Source organism: Moschus berezovskii, chromosome 10 (genome assembly GCF_049115385.1).
Source record: "Moschus berezovskii isolate FMDL1 chromosome 10, NW_MosBer_1.0, whole genome shotgun sequence".
NCBI lineage: Eukaryota > Metazoa > Chordata > Mammalia > Artiodactyla > Moschidae > Moschus > Moschus berezovskii.
The window spans coordinates 37,626,154-37,633,163 of record NC_142469.1 but is presented as its reverse complement, the minus strand read 5'-3'; the positions used below and the strand labels follow the sequence as shown (position 1 = coordinate 37,633,163).

The following is a 7,010-nucleotide window of genomic DNA, read 5'->3' as shown; positions in this document are numbered from 1 at the left end:
AAGCTGAACTCAGATTCTCTTTCTAACTGAAATTTGGAAAAGATACACCTAAATCCTGGGGATCAGTCAAGCTGAGTCAAGTAAGTGGGTCTGTGGACACTGCCTGTTGAGGTCACCAGAACTCATTGGGCCCTTCCCTTCCCGTGTTCTTGGTTGTTCAATTCCAGCTCAGATCCCAGGAGATAACCCAGAAACCGTCCAATAAATTCTCCCTTTTCTTTAAGCTAGCCAGAGCCCTTTCTGTTGCTTCATGTTTTTTCTAGCCTCCCAGAGTTTACATTCCTGGGGAGTTTAAGAAATGTAACAACATCAACACTGAGGGTTGCTAAGTGTTCTGAGAGGGAAAGAGAGGGAGCAGAGGGTGTGAGCCAGAGCGGGGGCACCTAAGCTCATGGGGTTGGGGTGAAAGTGAGGGAGAAGCAGGAGTGGGGTAGGTGGTGTGGTTGAATGTTCCAGATGCAGGAGTCAGCTTGAAAGTCCATAGGTTAAAAAAAAAAAGTGTGACGCATTTGAGTGAATGAAAGCAGCTTAGAATGGCTCATGTAAAGAAGTAGGTGGAGTGTCATATGAAAGGCAAGAAGGTTAGCATTCCCACTGACAAGGATGGAAGAAGCCCTTGGACTCGACAACTCGCGTATGGTCAAAGCATTGCCACCTATTTTGTGGCATCTAACCATTGTTTTTAAATGAAAACAGAAACATATATACAGAGAACAGGTTAGTGGTTACCAGAGGGGAACCACTGTATGGTGACACATGGAAACTAAGATGTTGGTGGTAAGCAAGCTGGTCCCATCACTTCATGGCAAACAGATGGGGAAACAGTGGAAACAGTGTCAGACTTTATTTTGGGGGGCCCCAAAATCACTGCAGATGGTGACTGAAGCCATGAAATTAAAAGACACTTGTTCCTTGGAAGAAAAGCTATGTCCAACCTTGATAGCATATTAAAAAGCAGAGACATTTCTTTGCCAACAAAGGTCCATCTAGTCAAAGCTATGGTTTTTCCAGTAGTCATGTATGGATGTGAGAGTTGGACTATAAAGAAAGCTGAGCTCTGAAGAATTGATGCTTTTGAACTGTGGTTTTGGAGAAGACTCTTGAGAGTCCCTTGGACTGCAAGGAGATCCAATCAGTCCACCCTAAAGGAAATGAGTCCTGAATATTCATTGGAAGGACTGATGCTGAAGCTGAAACTCCAATACTTTGGCCACCTGATGAGAAGAACTGATTCATCTGAAAAGATCCTGATGCTGGGAAAGATTGAAGGCAGGTGGAGAAGGGGACGACAGAGGATGAGATGGTTGGACATCATCACCAACTCAATGGACATGAGTTTGAGTAAACTCCAGGAGTTGGTGATGGACAGGGAGGCCTGGTGTGCTGCAGTCCATAGGGTCACAAAGAGTTGGACATGGCTGAATGACTGAACTGAACTGAACTGAAGGTGTAATGTATACAGAAGTAGAAACAGAATGTATACATGAATCTTATATACTGTTATAAACCAGTGTTACCTCAAGAAAAAATAAATTAAAAAGAAAAGAAGAAGCAGGTGGACTAGAAAGACAGCAGTTCAGTTACTGGAGGTTGATTATGTACCAGGCATGATTGGACGCAGCTCTAGGTGCTAACTGATTTAGTCCTTGTAACAATCCAAAGAGGAGGCAATATTGTTGGGAGACACGGCTCCCTGGGAAGATAGAGATTGTTTCTCCTCCAGAGCAGAGGCAGGTTTGTTTATTAAATTTTTCTATTATAATAAGGATATTTCCTGCCAGACCCAAGTTTTGGCAGATTTGCTCACAGCCATTTCAAGAGCTGGGATTCCTCAGCTCAGGGTTTTCAGCTGTGATGCAAATGCACCACATGTGCAGCATATACCTGGGCTCGCATTGCCTCACCCTGGGGATCTTGGAGGATAAGGGGAACCAAGTCAAACATGAAGGTCATGTCACCTGCTGCGCTGGGAATGATAGAGCCCTTTTCCTCTGACCTGAGAGTCTTGTGTCTTCTGCCAGCATCCATGGAAGAGAGGCTGGCTGGCTGGCGAGTAGGGTAAATTCCCAGACACTTCGGAGTTCTTAACAAAATTTTCCTCTTCTTCTGGAGAAGAAACAGACACAGAGAACTCAAGTACTTTATCCAAAGTCACAAAGCTGGTTTGGGAGCTGAAACGTGAACCATGTAGACCAGCTCCAGAGTCTGAGGCTTCACTGACCGTGACCGTGACCATGACGAGACTGAAAGAGCTACATCCATGGGAGCTTGTGAGCCACGCTAGAGGTTAAATACATCGTAAGGGTAAGAAGCAGTGGGTGGGCTGGCTACTGTAACAGGCAGATGTCAATATGCATTTTGGCTCAAACTCAACAGAAAATGATGTCTTGCTCACGTGATAGCTTGAAGCAGAAGAATCTGGTCAGTGGGCAGCTTTGTTCCACGTGGTGTTTAAGGAACTCAACTCCTTCCATCTTGTGGCTGCCTAGGGTCGTATCTGTTTCCAGCCAGAAGAGATGAGAAGAAAGGATGGTAAACCACATTTATTTCTTAAAATCCATGGCCCAAAGGTCCATGGTTAAGACTTCCATGTGACCCACATGGACCTTTATGACCCACATGGACCTTCCCTGGAGGTCCAGTGGTTAAGACTCCATGTTTCCAATGCGGGGGCCTGGGTTCAATTCCTAGTTGGAGAACTAATCCTATATGCTGTGGGGGCAGGCCAAAAATGAATAAATGTAAAAGGAAAGGTTTGAATTTCACAGAGAGCTTATTATTCATGGTACTAAAGATAAATTAAAAAAAAAAAAAATCCGTGGCCCAGCGGTGACTGGCACCATGTTTACCAGCATTCCATTGGCAAGAACTAACCACATGGTCACACCAGGAAACAAAGAGGCCTGTCAGAGGTACCCTAATTCAAACCTCGCCCTACTGAAAAGAGCATAAACCCCAGAGCACAGCCATCGCTCTGTGCCAGAGTCATTCAGAGGCTGAAAGGAGAGTAGGTTAGACTGAAACAGTAGATTTGAAGGAACAGAAAAGATGGCAGAAAGGAAAGAAGCCAGGGATGTGTTATAGTAATCAATGTGAAACTGGTGGAATAAAGCAAGCAGGAGAAAACAAGGAGGAAGGTGGGAATAGAGGAAATCAGGAACTATTCAGAAGGTGAAATCTACAGGATGCTCGCCCCGCTAAAGTTACCTCCATGGTCTTCCCTAACCACGTGTTTGCTGGCCTTTTTTGATCTTGTCCTGGACTCTACTCCTGGTTGTAAATTCACAGCCTAATAATAAATGCCAGAGGGGGAAGGAGGGAAGAGATAGCGTTAATACAAAAAAATAAAAGAAAATTCAAAATAAACACTTCTATGCAGATCTGCACACTCTCACAGAGATACACTCCAGACCCAGAATCGCCCTCTCTCCACAGTCCCATGGAGAGGGAGCAGTGAGCAGCAAATAATTTATTTGTGAATAATCTCTGCTTATTTAAAGAACACATTTGTGTGTGGGGGTGTATGAAGGGATCTGTGTTCTAGTCTTTATCAAAAAGATATACAGACTACGGAGACTGCACACGGCATGAAATGCAGATGAGATTTCCCAAGAAGCCAACTTTAATATAGAGATTGGCACACAGGAAAGTTTGTTTGGGAAGGATTGCTCCAGGAGTCATTGCCTGCCGAGGCGCAGAGGCAGTACAATTAGCCAGAGGGAGAAACTGGTCTTCAATGCAACAGCAACAAAGGCCTCAGCCCATCCTACATGGAGATCTGGAGCTTGGATGATGTGTAAGTCAGGGTTCTCCAGAGAGAAAGAACATATTACATATATATATATATATAATCTCCAGAGAGAAAGAACCAATTACACACACATATATTTGTATCGCAAATTCTCCCTTACTCTGCCTTTTTGTTCTATTCAGATCTTCAACAGATTGAATGATGCCCACCCACATTGGGGTGGGCCATCTGTTTTATTCAGTCCAACAATTCAAATGCTAATCTTTTCTGGAAACACCCACAGGCAGACCCAAAAATAATGTTTAACCAGGTCTCTGGGCATCCTTTGGCCCAGTCAAGTTAACTCAAAATTAACCACCACAGATGGGCTTCAGAATTGTCCTCAATTGAGGGAAGGAGACAGGGCATTTGTACAATATGACTGAATCAACCAGTCATACTGGGTATGGGCTACCCTCAGGAAGGTGGCAAGACCTCGGGCGAGTGTCTCTGTCTAGTTGAGGGAAGTCCCAAAGAGGAGCTAGGTGAGGGACTGTCAGCTGCCAACATTTCTAGAAGCTGGGGTCCTACTACCTGGGCTCTGGAAAGGGGTGGAGGGATCAGGATATCACACCCCAGTGTCATATATATATATATATATGTGCCTGCGCGCTAAGTGGTTTCAGTCGTATCTGACTTTTTGCGAACACTGTGGACTGTAGCCTGCCAGGTTCCTCTGTCCATGGGATTCTCCAGGCAAGAATATGAGGTGGGTTGCCATGCCCTCTTCCTGACCCCCTGGAAGAGGTTCAAAGGTTCAGATGTGGGACTGAACCCACATCTCTTACATCTCTTGCATTGGTAGGCAGGTTCTTTACCACTAGCACCACCTGGGAAGCCTATATATAGGCATATATATATATATATACATATGCGTGAATGCATAAATAATATTTATGATAAACATTTGCAAACTGATTCTGGCCTTGACCACACACACACACACACACACACACGCACATTTTCATAATATGAGTGAGTGTGTTTCTAGAAATAAGACAATATATTGTAACACAGAACTTATCTAACTACTGGAGCATGCATTTCTTATCCATTCTTGCATTCCATCCTAGAGAAATATAATATCCTAGGGGCAGATTTTAGCTTATCCCCAAATTCATAATGTAATTCTCTCTTAGGAATCTCTCTAATACAATTTATGCAAACAGGCCTCGGAGTGAGGCAGAACTGCCGTCAGGTTCTAATTCTGCAGCACAGATTTGTGCAGTGATTCTCCGGCCACTTAATGTTTATCAGCTTCACTGTTTTTTTAATCTGTAATAGAGGAAACATTACAGTACCTTTAGTGTTGTTGTGAGGACAAAATGAAATAACCTAAGTAAAACATTTAGCAAGATTGCTGGCACTAGAAAGCTTACAACAAAGGATGCCATGATTAATAGAGGATGGATTTAAATACCAATGGGCCCAATTGTGTCTGCTAGAAAACAGTGGTCAAGCAAGGTTCTCCAAGAACAGAAATAGTAAACATATTTCAGAAAGCTGCATGTAGACAAAGTCCAGTTTTGCTACCACAGACGAGTGCTTGACAGCCTGTAAGTGGGTGAAAAGAGGTAAGATTTTGAAACAAGATTGTATTCCTCTTAATCATTCGCTTAAACCTGCACTCTAAACCCTGACTAAGGGCAAGGTAGGACATGCAGGGACTGGTCCCCATGTGTTGAGTAATCGCCAACTTTACTTTATTCATCCATTCCCTCCAGGTCTAGATTTTAGGTCCTTTTCCCACCCCTCTGTGTCTATCTCTTCTTACAAGCCAGTTTTTAGGCTCCTTGTTTCAGTGCTTATAAGGAACACTCACAAACTATCTATGCAGAAATATTTGTAAGATTGCTTCCCGGGCACACGGGAGGATGACATTTCCAGAATCCCCCACAGCCTGGTGGTTGATCATTGGATGAGCTCTAACCAATGAAACTGAAGTAGAGGTTAGTGTGCCACTTCCAAGGAGGGTGACCAGCTGTCCTGATTGTCCCAGGACTGAGGAGTTTCCCTGGATATGGAGCTTTCTGCTTTAAAACTAATAATAACTCAGGGAAAGTCAGGTCAAATTCATCACCTACGTCTTGACCTAGACCATAAAACTTCTTGCACATCTCATGTTTTTTCTTCCTTCTAGTTTTTTAGATGAAGGGATATCACAAACACAGCAAACTTGAAAGCAATAATTTGAAGATGTCAGAGCCAAATGTCATCAAGAATAATCACAAGGAGAGGAAGCCACCTGACTGTCACCCATTTATCTGGAGCATCTACCATGGACTTTAAATGAATGAAAAAAGCACTTTGATTGTGTTTGATTTGTTATCTGTTGCGTGTGTTTTCATAGCAATTCAGCCTATCCTGACTAATACAGAGGCATTCTACAAACTGAATTAAAATAGAGACTTTACCAACTAGTGTTGCACTGAAGCAAACACATTTGAAATATATATGCTAATTTTCTGGGAAAGTATTGAAAGAAGAGAGTGAAAAACCTCACTTAAAACTTAACATTCAAAAAACTAAGATCATAGCATCCGGTCCCATCACTTCATGGCAAATAGAAGGGAAAAAGTGGAAGTGGTGACAGATTTTATTTTGGGGGTCTCCAAAATCATTGCAGATTGAAAGAAGCTTGTTCCTTCAAAGTAAAGGAATGACAAACCTACATAACATATTAAAAAGCAGAGATATTTTGACAACAAAGGTCTGAATAGTCAAAGTTACAGTTTTTCCAATAGTCATGTATGGATGTGAGAGTTGGACCATAAAGAAGGCTGAATACCAAAGAATTGATGCCTTTGAACTGTGGTGTTGGAGAAGATGCTTGAGAGTCCCTTGGACTGCAAGGAGATCCAATTAGTCCATCCTAAAGGAAATCGGAGTTCATCAGGCACTCTATCTATCAAATCTAATCCCTTAAATCTATTTTTCACTTCCACTGTATAATCATAAGGGATTTGATTTAGGTCATATCTGAATGGTCTAGTGGTTTTCCCTACTTTCTTCAATTTCAGTCTGAATTTGGCGATAAGGAATTCATGATCTGAGCCACAGTCAGCTCCTGGTCTTGTTTTTGCTAACTGTATACAGCTTCTCCATCTTTGGCTGCAAAGAATATAATCAATCTGATTTCGGTGTTGACCATCTGGAGATGTCCATGTGTAGAGTCTTCTCTTGTGTTGTTGGAAGAGGGTGTTTGCTATGACCAGTGCGT

The 7,010-nt window shown here is 42.8% G+C and overlaps 1 non-coding gene across 1 annotated transcript; it reads left to right on the top strand.

Annotated features, from left to right (window-relative positions):
* The first annotated feature begins 559 nt into the window (after positions 1-559).
* On the top strand, positions 560-685 carry LOC129561349 (U6atac minor spliceosomal RNA). The gene has a single exon (XR_008686974.1). It is a non-coding gene; the product is annotated as a U6atac minor spliceosomal RNA (small nuclear RNA).
* Positions 686-7,010: the final 6,325 nt, after the last annotated feature.